Here is a 16,543-nt window from a genome sequence, read left to right as displayed (position 1 = left end):
ATTATTGTTCTTACCTTGCTGCTATCTACCTCAAGCAAGTTATTGGTAGATTTGGAAAGAATAAAGGATGTGGGTGTGGGGCGTGTAAGGCCATTAATGTAGGCAAGTCCTTCTATAACAAAGACATGGAAGAAAAATATGTCATCAGATCATTCATAAATTGCAGAAGTGAAGGGGTCATCTATAAAGCCACTTGTGTTTGTGGTTTGGAATATGAAGGACTTTGTTATAGAAGGACTTGCACGTCGTGCTATTATTTTGAGTCATGCGTTCCGGCAGTATGCAGATCGTTGACGCACCGGAAGTGACGCGTCGTGATGTCACACTGCAGAATAATGCGTTCCAATAAGAGGAAATGACGTTGTGGTGTTCAGAAATGAAGGGTTTTGCTTGGTACTTTTGAATTATTTAAGGGGGACCGGGCAACAGGCCGCTATTACACAGGAGGAGACTTGAAGACCTACACAATGGAATGGTTTAATTCCCTGGTGAATCCCTCACAGGGAAGAAAAGTTTCATGAAAATAAGGACACCCTTACCTGGTTCCTTAACAGGATGATGGTTAGACATTTGTCTTTACTCCAGTCATGTGGATCTGAAAAGGATCTGATGCCTGAGAATTAACTACTAGAATTGGGGGAGACCGTTCCTTTTTTCTCACGTATATGATGGCATGTGGGACACGTTGTTTGGATCGGTATATCTACCCATTGTGTTCAGAGGCGTTGCTTGAGATTTGTTAATGTATATGTAATACCTCTCTGTGCTGTGACATTCACACCTGCCCACCTGTGGTTTATATCTATATATATCTATATATATATCTTGTTTGTGTCTCTATTTTAATTCTGATATTTTAATGAATTAAATTAAATGCTATCTTCTAATTTATGTCCTTTGTATAAACCTATATTATATTCATCTGGGAAAGTACCTTTTCTGTTTTCTACCTTTACAAACTGATTACGCTATTGCCTGATCACAGATATAAGTGACCTGCTTTATCCCCCTCTTCACAATATTGCACCTTGTGAAACAGCTTCTTCCTTCCTGCAGCTGCAATGTTCCCTGATTCCTCGTGTCCTGAGCTGCTTTCAGCCTGTTTTGCGCAGTCGGCGTTGGATCTGTAATCATCGCACTCTCTGCATCTCCCAATTCCTGAAACACCAATGGATCCTGCTGCTTAGACCGGATTCAGCAGCTGAGATTTCTGTTATAAATATTCCTCTAAGGTCGGCCTTCATGGCTTCCCATACATAGAAAATGGAAGTTGTATTTTAATTAATCACAAGATTCTCCTTTAGTTTCCCTTCAATTTTCCCCTTAAGGTCTATAACTTGCAACATAAAGGGGTTAATTTCCCTGTGGGTCTGTACTGCATTGGGAGATTAAGCTTAGGGAGACACAGAGGAGAATGATGGGATAGTGCTCTGGGCAGGAGCTGATGTCAGATATAAGACCCGGCATCCGTTCATTTCCAAGAGACAAATCCATTCTCCACAAAGAGGAGAATGTGGACGAGAAGCAGGAGTATTGGTATACATTAGGAGGACGGGCTCTCCAAAGACCCCTTACATTCCCGCTATTGCCACTGACCCCGCCATATATAATCAAGTAAATAAATGGAGGCTCAGTCACTGTTGAACGTATGGGAGAATCCCACCTAGAACTTAAGTCTCCTTGGAGGATGATTCAACCCCAATTAGACATAAAACAGCGATATAATCATAATAGAAGCTGAAGAACACAACATTTGTAAAGAACTGTCCAACAAGCAAGGACACACTTCTTCCCATATACTCGAGGATCACTGTGTTTCTGAAGAATTGGGGTTTGTACCACAGGATCTTCAACTTGTAACATCCCGAATTTGATCCCGGTGTATTTGCCTCTCATTCAGCCAGTGAAGGACTTCTTTTGAATCTTGAATAAAGCGCACAGAACCTCCGGCTACCACCCTTAACGTGGCAGGGTATTTCTTTGAATATAGAACATATATCTCTCAAATGTTTTTTGATATCAAGGAATCTGGCTCTTTGTTTCTGCACTTCTATAGAGTAATCTGGAAAGATTGAGATTTTGGATCCATTAATTATTAGATCTGGGTGATCCCTTGCCTGCCGCAGGATAATATCTCTGTTCTGATAGTGTAATGTTTTAGCCAGCGCAGGTCTTTGTGGAAGCCCAGGAGGAAGAGGACAGGTTGGCGCCCTATGAGCTCCTTCTACAGCCTATAGGGGGTTTAAGGTTTCAGGCCCAAGTTTTAATTTCCTCCAGTTTTCAAAGAATTCAGTAGGAGAGGAGCCTTCTATTTTTTTCAGGCACACCAATAAGTGGTATATTATTGCATCTTGATCTATTTTCAGGGTCATCTGTTTCTGCCAGCCATACTGATATTTGCTGTTCTACAAGCCTGTTCTCCTTGCTCATATCAGCTATCTGATCCTCAGGGGCGCTGACTCTGTCTTTCACGGCCCCTGCTGTTTTGTATTCTCTGCAGTTTGCGACGTATATCTGCTATCTCATCTTTAAGACCACCAAACTGTACATTCAAAACATAGAGGATTTACATGTACCACTGTCATGAAAACATCTATTGTAGCATGTTCCTCAGGTACCTGTATGTCATCTTGGTGAAGATTAGGCTGTGGGGCAGTGAGTACTGTGTCACATGCAGTTTCGCTGACTTTTCGCCCCTTCAGTAATGCAGCTGCTTCTCCCATCTCCTCCTCACCCGACTCCTCTCCAGGGCCCGTGCACAGGTGCGATGTAGCTGCTATAAGAAGGTCACCGTCACCCGCTGAGACCTGTGTTTCTGTGCAGGCAAATCACTCCAGCCTGACCAGCACTATCCTCCTCCTTGTCTCCCCTGCTCAATCTGTCTCCAACGTGACAACCGTGGTGTCATCTTGGAGCTGAGAGCCGCTTCTCCCGCAGTCTTTCTGTGGCTTTCCATGGTCATTTTTTTTTTCCTGGAGCAAAGTACTTCCACACTCAGTAAGATTTGACACAGTTCTCTGTATTTTCCATCTCTTGGGGGGGCACTATATGGGGATTATTATATATAAATCCGAAAAAAAAACTAAGTCTCTTTTTTACTCACAGGATACTAAGGCTGGAAGGCTATTATAGCCAATAGAGTAAAAACCCAAGCGATTAAAGCCAAAATCCCCTTTCTCAAGAAAAGCCTGAATCAATCATAACTGTACTTAACTCCATTTCCATGGGTGGAGAGGAGTGAATACTCATTCTCTTTAGTAGCAGGCACAGTGTTCACCGAGCAGCAGCAACCAGCTATGGCTACTGCCTGTGCCCTGCTCCTCCGCTGCCGCCCCCCCTCCACAGCCAGAATGTATTATCCGGGCTATAAGATGCACCCCCCACTTTACTCCAAAATTTTGGAGGAAAAAAGTGTGTCTTATAGTCCAAAAAATATGGTACTTTTGAGCTACAGTGCAAAGGTCAGAAGCGCCATATTGAAGTTCAGATTTTGTTGTACTGGTTTGAGAGTACCATGTCACATTGGCAGAGCCCTTGAAATGCCAGAACAGCAGACCCATCCCCATAAGAGACCCCATTTTACAAACTAAACTTATTAATGAATTCATCTAGGGGTGAAATGATCAAATTTACACCACAGATGGGTCACAGAATTTTATACCATTGGGCAGTGAAGAAAAAAATAATTACATTTTTACCACCAAAATTTAGTGTTAGCCCCAGATTTTACATTTTCACAAGGGGAAATGACAAAAATGGCACCAAAATTTGTCCCACAATTTCTGCTGAATGTAGAAATACCCCATATGTGGCTGTACAGTACTGCTTAGCCATACCGAGACTCGGGAGGGGAGGATCGCTATTTTCCTACTGGAGCACAGATTTTCCTAGAATAGTTTGCGGAGTCCATATACAGAGCCCCTTACTGCTAGAAAAGCAGAATCCCCTCTCAAATTACCCTATTTTGGAAATGATAACCCCTTTTGGGAATTTATCTACAGGTGTAGTGACGATTTTGACTCATTGGGTGTTTTCCAGAAACAAGCAGCAGTGGATGTTGCTGAATGAAAACTGCAAACTGCCATTGTATTCCCCAGTACGGTGTAGTGCCCATACATTGTGCCCAGCTTGTGCTTCTGGAGACATGCACCCTTAAATTAGGCGGGTTGTCATCACTACAGAAATGACAAACATATAGATGCTAAATGTGGTTTAGGCACACTGGGGCTCAGAAGGGAGGTGAGTACTTGGATTTGGGAGTGCAGAATTTACTGAATTTCCTTTGGGGGGGCGAGGAGCCATAGCGCTCTTCCAGAGCCTTTGTACTACCAATAACGTGGATGTTAGAACCTTGCTCTTAGGTTTTTTCCTTTGCTGGTCACATGACCTTGTTGGCCTATTTAATCCTGCTCCGCCCTTCTGGCTTTGCTGGACTTCATTGTATAACTACTTTCTAGCTAGCCTGTGCTCTGTATCTAACTCTGTTAGTTTGCTTGGTCTACGGACCTCTATGTTCTATATATTTTGTTTGTTCGTCTGTCTGCTACTATTTCTGTTAGGAGGTGTCCCATTTTCCTCCCAGTCCTTAGTACTTGTAGGGATTCCTTCCCCACATCTATAGGTCTCCGTACAGACTAGCTTAGGACTTTAGCAGGTCTGATCGCAGGATCAGGTTCCCTGTTACTTCGTAGGGATTCAGCTGAGTTCTATCGTAGGGACAGATCTCCTCTCTTTCCTTAGCTCTGGTAGCAGAACATAACAGTAAGTCCAGCCTGCAAATTCTCTAAGGAAAGATTTTTCTGTTCCATCATGGTGTCGGTTCAGGATTTGGCTCATCGCCTGCAGGGACTCTCTCTGGAGGTGGCCGAGCTCCGTCAGCACGTGAGTAACTGTCCTGGAGCACATTTCTTGGAGCCTAAGGTATGTTTGCCGGATTTATTTTTTGGTGAACACCGAGAATTTTTTTCATTTAAAAATGCTTGCTTATTGTATTTTCGTTTGAGACCCAAGTCCTCTGGGGATGAATCCCAGCGCATAGGGTTCATAATGTCACTTTTGCGCAAAGAGCCTCAGGAGTGGGCCTTTTCTTTGCAACCTAGTGATACATGCTTCAGATCAGTGGATAGTTTTTTTTTCTGCTTTGGGACTATTATATGATGATCCTGACCGTGTCGCATCAGCTGAGACTGAGTTGAGACGTTTGAAACAGGGATCAGGTAATGTGGAAAAATATTGTACTCATTTCCGTCGATGGTCTACTCAAACAGGGTGGAACGATTCTGCTCTGAAAAGTCTATTTCTTGCTTGGCTCAATGAAAGGGTTAAAGACCTGCTAATTGCTTATCCTACACCTGAAGATTTGCAACAGGCTATGCAATTAGCTATACGGGTGGATAGGAGACTGCGTGCAAGGGTTAATGAGAGCAAATCCTCTGCTATGTCAGTTTCTGGTTATGAGAATGTGTGTACTAACAGTGGTGAACCGATGGAGATTGGATCGGTGGCACCTCGCTCTCAAGAAAAAGACCGTCGATTTTCTGAAGGCTTGTGTTTCTATTGCGGAAAATCTGGTCATTTGATTAAAGGCTGTGAGCTTCATATGAAGAAAGAAAAAAAAATGGTCAGTCATGCCCGTATTGCCTGTTTAAATTCCAAGGGTGTATTTTTAGCTGCTTCCACGATTGCTCAGGAAAAATTAATGGAATTTCGGGTGTTTGTTGATTGTGGGTCTACTCTGAATGTAATTGATGGGGGATTCTTGGAAAGACTCAATTTAAAACCCGAACCTTTATCATCCGCCATTGCTGTGGTTTCTGTGGATGGTTCCCCTTTGAAGAATATTACTCTCAAGGTCTGTGAATTTCCTCTCACTATTAATGGTGTTCACCATGAGAAATTGGATTTGGTAGTTTTGAATAACTTGCCTTCTCCAGTAATATTGGGATTGCCCTGGTTAAAATTTCACAATCCTGTACTGGATTGGTCTACCAGTGAAATTAAATCCTGGAGCCATAAATGTTATGACAAGTGTTGTAACGGGCGTATTGCAGCTTTGGATAGGGGAGAATTGCCTGTTCCTATTCAGGATTTTTGGAGAGTTTTTTCTGAGAAGGAATCGCAGGTTTTGCCTCCCCATAGAGACTATGATTGTTCTATTGAATTTGTCCCTGGAGCGACTCTTCCTAAAAGTCGTTTATTTAACCTTACTATTCCTGAGAGGAAGGCTTTGGAGGAATACATACAGACAAGTTTGGCCGCCGGTCACATTAGGCCCTCTAAGTCTCCTGTGGCGGTTGGATTTTTTTTTGTAAAAAAAAAAAAGGACGGCGGTTTACGTCCTTGTCTGGATTTTCGTGAGATTAACAAAATTACTGTACGCAATCCTTACCCACTGCCATTGATTCCTGATCTGTTTAACCAGTTAATGGGGGCCAAGTGGTTCTCTAAAATTGACCTTAAGGGGGCATACAATCTGTTGCGCATGAAGGAGGGTGATGAATGGAAGACTGCTTTTAACACTCCTGTGGGTCATTTTGAGAACCTGGTTATGCCTTTTGGTCTTACTAATGCTCCTGCATTTTTTCAGAATCTTATTAATGACATCCTTAGACCTTTGATCGGCAAAAATGTGGTTGTGTATTTGGATGACATTTTGATTTATTCGCCGGATCTGGAGTCTCATTGGCGGAGCGTACGTGAGGTATTACAGTTATTAATGGACAATTCGCTTTTTGCTAAGCTGGAGAAATGTGAGTTCGCTGTACAGAGAATTAGTTTTTTGGGTTACATTATCTCCAGCGAAGGTTTTGAGATGGACCCGGTTAAAGTTCAAGCTGTACAGGAATGGCCTAGGCCTATTGGTTTGAAATCGATACAGAGGTTTTTGGGTTTCGCCAATTATTACAGAAAATTCATAAAAAATTTTTCTAGTATTGTCAAACCTCTGACCGATCTCACCAGGAAAGGTGCTGATGCGGTTCAGTGGTCTTCTGAGGCCATTGAAGCTTTTGTGTATCTCAAGGAGAGGTTCACCTCTGCTCCCATCCTTATGCAGCCTGATGTGACTAAGCCGTTTTTGGTTGAGGTTGATGCTTCCTCTGTGGGGGTTGGCGCAGTATTGTCTCAGGATAACGGGGATGGATTACATCCCTGTGCCTTTTTTTCAAAAAAATTTTCGGAGACTGAACTGAATTACGATATTGGTAATCGGGAATTATTGGCTATTAAACTCGCATTTGAACACTGGCGCCACTTCTTGGAAGGTGCGGAATTTCCCGTTCAGGTTCTTACGGATCATAAAAATCTGATATATCTTGATGCTGCCAAGCGCCTGAATGCCCGTCAGGCTAGGTGGGCACTGTTTTTCTCGCGGTTTAATTTCTCCGTTACTTACATCCCTGGTACTAAGAATGTTAAGGCGGATGCCTTGTCTCGCAGTTTTTCTCCCATAGTCGGTGCTGAGAAAGAGGAGAACATTTTACAAGAAGGTGTTGTGATAGCTGCTTTGGACTCCGTTTTGGAAGATGAGATTCTTAAAGCACAGGAGAATGCCCCATCTAACACTCCTCATGGGAGGTTGTTTGTGCCTGGGACCTTTAGGAGAGATTTGTTTGTTGAGTGTCACGAATCTCGGTTGGCAGGTCATCCCGGAATCTCTGAGACCAAGAGACTGGTGGGTCGCAGTTTTTGGTGGCCTGGATGGCAGAAGGAAGTCATTAAGTGGGTGCGTCAATGTACTATATGTGCTAGATCTAAGTCCTCACATACTCCTGCTGCGGGGTTGCTTTGTCCTTTGGAGGTTCCCAGTGCTCCTTGGACACATTTGGCTATGGACTTTATAACTGACCTTCCCCCCTCTGAGGGTTTTACGGTCATCTGGGTGGTCGTGGACCGTTTTAGCAAGATGTGTCACTTGGTTCCCTTCGTCAAACTGCCCTGCGCTAAAACTCTCGCTAAGGCCTTTGTCAAGGAAATTGTCAGACTTCATGGCGTTCCTACTGACATTGTTTCTGATAGGGGTCCTCAGTTCGTGGCTCGTTTTTGGCGTGCCTTTTGTGACAGGTTGGGAGTTCATTTGTCGTTCTCGTCCGGATATCATCCTGAATCTAATGGCCAGACAGAAAGGAAAAACCAGGATGTTGAGCAGTTCTTGCGTTGTTTTGTGGCAGACAATCAAGAGGGGTGGTCTGAGTTTCTGCCACTTGCTGAATTTGCTCTGAACAATCATACATCTTCTTCTGCTGGTTGTTCGCCTTTTTTTTGTTGTTCTGGGAGACATCCGTCGTTTGGGTCGTTCTCCAAGTTGGGATCTGCCGTGCCTGAGGAGGAGAATTTTTCCGGTGATTTGGAGAGAGTTTGGACGGATGTGCGTGGTAATCTTCAGGAGGCCAACAGAAAATCTAAAGACTACTTTGATAGGAAACGACAGGAGGTTTTGTTCGCTGTTGGTGACATGGTTTGGTTGTCCTCTAGGAATCTGCGGTTGAGGATTCCTTCTAAGAAATTGGGTCCCAAGTTTGTAGGGCCCTTTAAGGTGCTTCAGGTTGTCAACCAATCTGCTGTTAGGTTGGAGGTTCCTACCTCCTGGAGAATTAATCCGGTATTTCATGTCTCTCTGTTAAAAAAAGCTGTTGTGTCGGATGGTGACGCCTCTGCCTCTGTTCCTCCGGTGGTGGAGGACGGGGAATATGAAATTTCTCGCATCCTTAACTCTAGACGGTATAGAGGTAGTTTGCAGTATCTTGTGGCCTGGAAAGGTTTCGGACCCGAGGATAACTCTTGGGTGAGGTCAGATGATGTTTCCGCGTCCAGACTTATCAGAGCGTTTCACAGGAGATTTCCTGATAAGCCTGGTCCTAGGGGATCCGGAGGATCCTCTTAGAAGGGGGGGTACTGTTAGAACCTTGCTCTTAGGTTTTTTCCTTTGCTGGTCACATGACCTTGTTGGCCTATTTAATCCTGCTCCGCCCTTCTGGCTTTGCTGGACTTCATTGTATAACTACTTTCTAGCTAGCCTGTGCTCTGTATCTAACTCTGTTAGTTTGCTTGGTCTACGGACCTCTATGTTCTATATATTTTGTTTGTTCGTCTGTCTGCTACTATTTCTGTTAGGAGGTGTCCCATTTTCCTCCCAGTCCTTAGTACTTGTAGGGATTCCTTCCCCACATCTATAGGTCTCCGTACAGACTAGCTTAGGATTTTAGCAGGTCTGATCGCAGGATCAGGTTCCCTGTTACTTCGTAGGGATTCAGCTGAGTTCTATCGTAGGGACAGATCTCCTCTCTTTCCTTAGCTCTGGTAGCAGAACATAACAGTGGAAGCCTCCTATATTTCCATTGACAGATGACAGACCTGAGTAGGGACTCGCTTTTTTATGGATTGATTTGAAGCATTTTTTGGGAACATTTTACATAACATTTGGGATCACATTTATCCTGCACTCTACGCTGAGCCCTTATATTGGGGTTTCCATGTAAATCTCCGAGAGACATGATTCAAATGAAACCCAGAGGGACCCATTAACTAAAAGGAGGCAGCAGAGTTACTCTGAACTCAGTCTGGCCTCAGTTCAGTGGTGTCCTTTTTTTCAGAAGTGCACAAAACTGTGGCAGACTTCGCTTTTATGCACACCTAAAAAGACGGACACCGCCGGATCACAGGCCGAACGGTGTCCACAGTGCCTCCTTCGGCCTCATTGTAGGGAATCTTCTGCCAGGGGTTCTGTTTGAATCACGTATTTCAGAGATCTACACAGAAACCCTGGGTGTAACTCTGCGTGCTCAGCACAGAGTGCAGGATAGATGTGTACGGAGCCTTACTGAGATCTTTGGGAGGCAGAATGAACAAATCAGCAGCAGCAGTGTACTGTCACACACTAAAAGACGCTATTTATTGTAAAAACTAGTTTTTTTATCGCCATATTTTGAGAACTATAATTTTTCCATATTTCTGCTAGCAGAGTAATGTAAGGGCTTGTTTTTTGCGGGACAAACTGACGTATTTATTGGTACCATTTTCGTGCACATGACATTTTTGATCACTTTCTATTCCGATTTTTGGGTGGCAGAATGAACGAAAAACAGCAATTCAGGAGTTGTTTTTTTTAAGCCATTCAGAGTGTGGTAAAATTAATAAGGCAGCTTTTTCTTCGGGTCGGTACGATTACAGTGATACCACATTTATGATACCATCTTTTTTTTTGTTTTGACGCTTTTACCCAATGATACAAACTATTTTATAGATAAAGTAATTATTTTTGCATCACTTTATCCTGAGAGCTGTAACTTTTTTATTTTTAGGCTAAGGGAGCTGTATCACGGCTTATTTTGCCAGACAAGATGATGTTTTCAGCGATACCATTTTTCTTTACATTCGTCTTTTTAATGGCGTTTTAATCCACTTTTTCTTGATCGCAGCATTTAGGGGTTAAAGTACTGGGAGTGGTGTGGGCACTGCTCTTGTCACTGAGTGCTGGGTGTCAGCTGTCAGAATTAGTTGACACCCGGCGGCGATCATGCGCGCACAGTACCTACCGACCTGAACGTATGGATACATCCAAGGTCGTAAAGGGTTAAGAACCATCTGAGATAGACTTAGACACTAACAAAAAAAGAAGAATATCAGTTACACTAACTAAAACCACAGATAGACTAAACAAAAAAGAAAAAACAACCTTAAAGACAAGGAAGACAAATAAGAGGTCAATTATGTGACCTACTCAACCTGAGAGGCAGAAAACAGGATCTCAGTGGAGAGTATTTTGTAGATGCCGAGGTAGGCCAAATACATGCCTAGGTCACCTCAGCCGTCTTTTCCTTTTTTCTGGAAGGGACAGTTTGCCAGTCATTCTCCCTGCTTCGTGGGTTCAAATTTTCCTCTTGAGGATGATCTGGGATGTTGAGGTCCCTTCGTCTCAGTAGGTCTCTACTCTCTTCGTATGTTGTGATGGAGTGCCAGGCATTGCTGTGGTTAATGAGGAGATATAAGGGGAAGCCCCATCTGTAAATGATCGCGTTCTCCCGGAGACTAAAGGTAATGGGGACAGATTCCTGCAAAAGCGAAGGCTAGTAGAGGACACATCAGAGAAAATCTTCACTTGGTTGAAGGTTTTGGGGAGTTACCCTTTCCTTCTTGAGCAGAAGAGCAGGTACTCTTTAACATGAAAGAAGTGGATTCTGGTTAGGAAATCCCGTGGAGCAGTCTCTGGAAGGTGTTTAGGGCACGGGACCCTAAGGCTTTGTCAATAATCATATCATGGCTGGAGCAGTCTGGTTATCATACCTGGGTAATGGGACAGTGCTAAATAAGGGCACGGGCTGCCAGTGCACTGCAGTCAAGGGGCAATCTTCTTCAGCTTCCAAGTCATGCCCCCCTCACTGTCAAATTTTAATTCAGAAAGTCAAAATCATTAAGAAATGGCTCATTTCATAACTAAACCTGACAACTTTTGAAAATATGTAAAACAATGTTACATGATCTGAAAGATCCTTGAGCTAGTCGGGTGGAAGGTCCTTCAGCTGCTCACTCAGGACAGGCAACCTCTGATGGTCCCGGTTCCTTCCTTTCCTGCACTGCACCAATCAGTTACATAAGTGTGGGGCTAGAGGAGAGAGAGCAGTTCTCTCAGTGATCAGAAAGGGCAGTGTCTCAGCGTTCTCCTCTGTCACAGGAAGCTGCCTCCAGTCTATAACAGCCAATCACTTATTAGCAAGATTTGTTTCTTGCTAAAAATGTATCTTATAGGCCACGGGATCTGAGTATTAGTGTTTTTATTTAATCAAGGCAAACATGAGGAATGACAAGGGGTTGTGGTAGTAGTGGACAACCCCTTTAAGAAGATACAATTTTCAGTTAAAACATTCCAACATTCTGAACATTAAAAAATATTCTCCCCTGTGTGACTTCTCTGAAGTTTATTAAGAATTGTTTCCCCAAGTAAAAAATTTCTCAAATTAAGAAAATAAAAATGTTTTTTACCCTGTGTGACGTCTCTGGTGACTAAGAAGAGATTTATTCACAAAACATTTTCCACATTCTGAACTGGAGAAAGACTTTTACCCTGTGTGAGTTCTCTGGTGCCTAACAAAACTTGATTTCTGTGTAAAAGATTTCCCACATTCTGAGCATGAAAAAGGCTTCTCACCAGTGTGAGTTCTCTGATGTTGAATAAGACAGAATTTCTCTGTAAAACATTTCCCACATTCTGAACATGAAAAACGCTTCTCCCCTGTGTGAGTTCTCTGATGTCTGGTAAGACTTGGTTTCTCTGTAAAACATTTCCCACATTCTGAACATGAAAAAGGCTTCTCCTCTGTATCAATTCTCTGATGTTTGATAAGACTTGATTTATCTACAAAGCATTTCCCACATTCTGAACATGAAAAACTCTTCTCCCCTGTGTGAATTTTCTGATGGCCAAGAAGATGCGCTTTCTGGTTAAAACATTTCCCACATTCGGAACATGAAAACGGCTTCTCCCCTGTGTGAGTTCTCTGGTGAGTAACAAGATATGAATTCCAAACAAAACATTTACCACATTCTGAACATGAAAATGGCTTTTCCCCTTTGTGAGTTCTCTGGTGACTAACAAGGTCTGATTTCTCTTTAAAACATTTCTCACACTTGGAACAAGAAAATATATTCTCCGCTGTGTGAAATTGTTGATGTTTTAGAAAAGACTTTTGGAGGGGAAAACTATTTCCATATTTTGAACGTGAAAATGGCTTCTTTGTTTTAGGAGCAGTTCGTTTTTTATTGCTTATTTTGTGACTTTGATTTTCCTTAGTAGTCGGTAATGAATCAGAAGACGGGACCTGTTTCAAAAGATCAGATGACAGATCTTTGCTGTGAAGGGATGATGGTATATATGGAGTAATGGCATTCACTTCAATTGTATCCTGTGGGATCTCAAGATCATCCGATTTGAAAATTGAAGATGTCAGCTGTCCCTCTGATCTCCTGGTACAGTCATCTGCCAAGAATAAAACCAATTATTATTTTTGAATAAAAAAGGGTTAAATTTTATATTTTTGAACATTTCTACTTAAATTATCCATATCCTGTGCTGGGCTGATTGCAAGCACTACAAGTCAAAAAACAACCAGCGAGGCTGCCGAGCGTGAAGAGGCTGGATTGAGCGTCCCTGAGGCTGCAGCTAAGTACAAAGGCGGCAGTAAAGTACATAGTTAAACGCAATAACATAGTTTAACACCAGAGCATAGTTTGGTGTTTTCCTTACTAACCTTCTATTTGTTTTTCTGCTTTTACTTGTATTGTTTATCCCCATATAGTATGTGCTCCATGGGCAATGCTACCAGGTGTGTGTCTTGTGAGATGTATGCATGCTTTGAACAGCCGTTTGAGGGTGAAAAAGTCTGCGCTCGATGTCAACGAGTTACATATTTGGAAGCCCAGATACCGGATCTAAACGTGCAGCTAGCAACACTCAGGAGCATTGCAAACCTGGACAGGAGTTTAGAGCTCACTGAGATTGTGCTGGTTAGGGCCAGTGATATGGAGGCGGGTGGAGGTGGGGAAGACCAGAATAGAGAAGTATGTAGCTGGGTAAATGTTACAAGAAGGGGTAGGGGGAAAAGTGCCAGGGAGCCCAGTCCTGATCTGGCACAACCTAGTAAATATGCCTGTTTGGCTGATATTAGGATTGCTATCCCAGGACTGGGATCACTAAAGCAGGACGCTCCTAGCAACCAGGAAGATGACTGTTGTAGGAAGGAGGGTAATAGGAGTGCAGCAAAGACCAGACAGATGGTGGTAGGAGACTCTATAAATAGGCGGACAGACGGAGTCATCTGCCGCCGAGACCGTGAATGCCGAACAGTGTGTTGTCTGCTGGTTGCTCGGGTTCAACATATAGCGGATCGGATACACAGATTGCTGGGTGGGTTTGGGCAAAACTCAGCAGTCATGGTACACATTGGTACTAATGACAAAGTTAGAGGGAGGTGGAAGGTCCTTAAAAATGATTACGGGGAACTAGGAGAGAAGCTGAAGGCCAGGACCTCCAAGAAATACTGTCGGTGCCACATGCGTCACTAGATAGACAGCGGGAGCTTAGGGAGATAAACAAGTAGCTTAGACATTGGTGCAGGAAAGAAGGGTTTGGGTTCATGGAGACCAAGGCCGACCTTCTCACCAGTCCGGTGACAGGGAGCAGGTGGATGCTGGCTGACTTCAGTAATAATCTCTTTTACAATTAGATTTTTGCCCTAGTTTTTACTCAATATTTATTCCTGTACAAAGGACCTTTTTGAATGAATTAAATTTAATGTAATTGACTCCTGGATGTAATGGAATCATGTTATTTTGAAAAAGAGGTGATGTTTTGATTAAAAATGACTATGAATTATATAGAATCATATGAAATAATCATGTTCAAAAGGGGATACTTAAAGGGACTATGAACTATATGTAATCATCAGACTAACCATTCATTAGTTACTACATATTTTAGTGACATATCTGCACATCCTGTATATGTTAATTCTGATAGATATATATCACTTGCACTTTATATTTATATAATTATATACATATTCCCTTTACTATATCCCATTATGGCTAATAAGTAATACATCATACATACTCCCCTGTATGCGTTACCCCCTGATTCCCTCATTTGAGCTTCATTTTTATCTTATTTGTATTGTTGTATGATTTTTAATTTGTCTATGTTTGTGCCCTTTTGAATTTTTATTACATTAATTGCTATAAAATAAAAAATATTTTTATATGACTTTTTTGTCCAGTGAATATCGTTTTGTTGGTCTATTGATCTTGTGTTTAGATATTGTGAATTTATTTTCTTGGTAACTCTGAGAAACTCCTTCTGTTTTGTAGGATTTATTCTACTGTAGGGAAGGGCCGCATCTCAATGGGGAGGGAGCAGCTATGCTGGGGGAAAATGGTCAGACGGATGGAGGAGCTTTTAAACTAGGATCTGGGGGGAGGGAGGGTATGCGTGCTTATAAGGGGATAGATAGACTAGACCAGGGATCTCAAACTCAGCTGGGCATATGGGCCGCACACGGAAAAACATTTAATTTGGGGGGTCCGCATTATTTGCATGACAAAGTGACATTTTTAGTGATACCATTTTATTTTTTATACACCTTTTGAATTGGTCCTCATCTTGCAGACATGGTCTCCCATCCAGGTTCCCCATATTGCAGACATGGTCTCCCATCCAGGTTCCCCATATTGCAGACATGGTCTCCCATCCAGGTCCCCCATATTGCAGACATGGTCTCTCATCCAGGTCCCCCATATTGCAGACGTGATCTCCCATCCAGGTCCCCCATATTGCAGACGTGGTCTCCCATCCAGGTCCCCCATATTGCAGACGTGGTCTCCCATCCAGGTCCCCCATATTGCAGAGGTGGTCCCAATATAGCAGGCATGGTCTCCCATCCAGGTCCCCTTGCAGACATGGTCTCCCATCCAGATCCCCTATATTGCAGACATGGTCCCCCATCCAGGTCCCCCATATTGCAGACATGGTCCCCCATATTGCAGACATGGTCCCCCATATTGCAGACATGGTCCTCCCATCCAGGTCCCCCATATTGCAGACATGGTCCCCCATATTGCAGACATGGTCCTCCCATCCAGGTCCCCCATATTGCAGACATGGTCCCCCATATTGCAGACATGGTCCCCCATCCTGGTCCTTATCTTGCAGACATGTCCCCCATCCAGGTCCCCCCCATACTGCACACAGGGTCCGTCCGTCCCCCATACTGCGCACAGGGTCCGTCCGTCCCCCATACTGCGCACAAGGTCCGTCCGTCCCCCATACTGCGCTAAGGGTCCCCATCCCCCCATACTGCACTAAGGGTCCCCGTCCCCCCATACTGCGCTCAGGGTCCCCGTCCCCCCATACTGCGCTCAGGGTCTCTGTCCCCCATACTGCGCACAGGGTCTCTGTCCCCCATACTGCGCACAGGGACCCTGTCCCCCCATACTGCGCACAGTGCCCCCCCCATACTGAGCACAGGTCCCCTGTGCTGTATTTCACATGACAGAGAAAAAAAAAAAAAAGATTCTCACCTGTCCTCCGTTCCCTCGGCGTCCTTTCTGCACCTGTGGCCCGCAGGCACAGACCCCATAATGATCGCGGCTCTCTCCAGCAGCCGCCGACATCAGCGCTGTAATGCAGTGTATTGCCGCGCAGAGACCGGCTCTCTGCACAGCAATACCAGTATCAGCCGCCGGCCTATCAGACGCCAGCAGCTGACATCTGCGTCCCAGCGCAGTAGCGTATGACGTCACTGCCATGCGCAGATGTCAGCTGCTGGCCTCTGATAGGCCGGCGGCTGATACTGGTATTGCTGTGCAGAGGGCCGGTCTCTGCGCGGCAATACACTGCACTACTGCGCTGATGTCGGCGGCTGCTGGAGAGAGCCATGATTGTTACGGGGTCTATGTGCCTGCGGGCCGCAAGAAGCAGCCGGAGGGGCAACAGTGTTTGAGACCCCTGGACTAGACAGAGAGAGTGGGACAGCAGGGGCAATAGAGCATCTAGGGT

The 16,543-nt window shown here is 44.0% G+C and overlaps 1 pseudogene; it reads right to left on the bottom strand.

The window, feature by feature from the left end:
• LOC141230060 (uncharacterized) overlaps nt 1-16,543 on the bottom strand; it is a 92,064-nt pseudogene that overhangs the window by 13,745 nt on the left and 61,776 nt on the right.

The sequence above is a fragment of the Phyllobates terribilis genome, unplaced genomic scaffold, assembly GCF_046119375.1.
Source record: "Phyllobates terribilis strain yellow unplaced genomic scaffold, ASM4611937v1 Scaffold_489__1_contigs__length_1346288, whole genome shotgun sequence".
In the NCBI taxonomy this organism is placed as follows: domain Eukaryota; kingdom Metazoa; phylum Chordata; class Amphibia; order Anura; family Dendrobatidae; genus Phyllobates; species Phyllobates terribilis.
The sequence above is the reverse complement of the archived record's forward strand: the minus strand, read 5'-3'. Positions and strand labels throughout refer to the sequence as shown.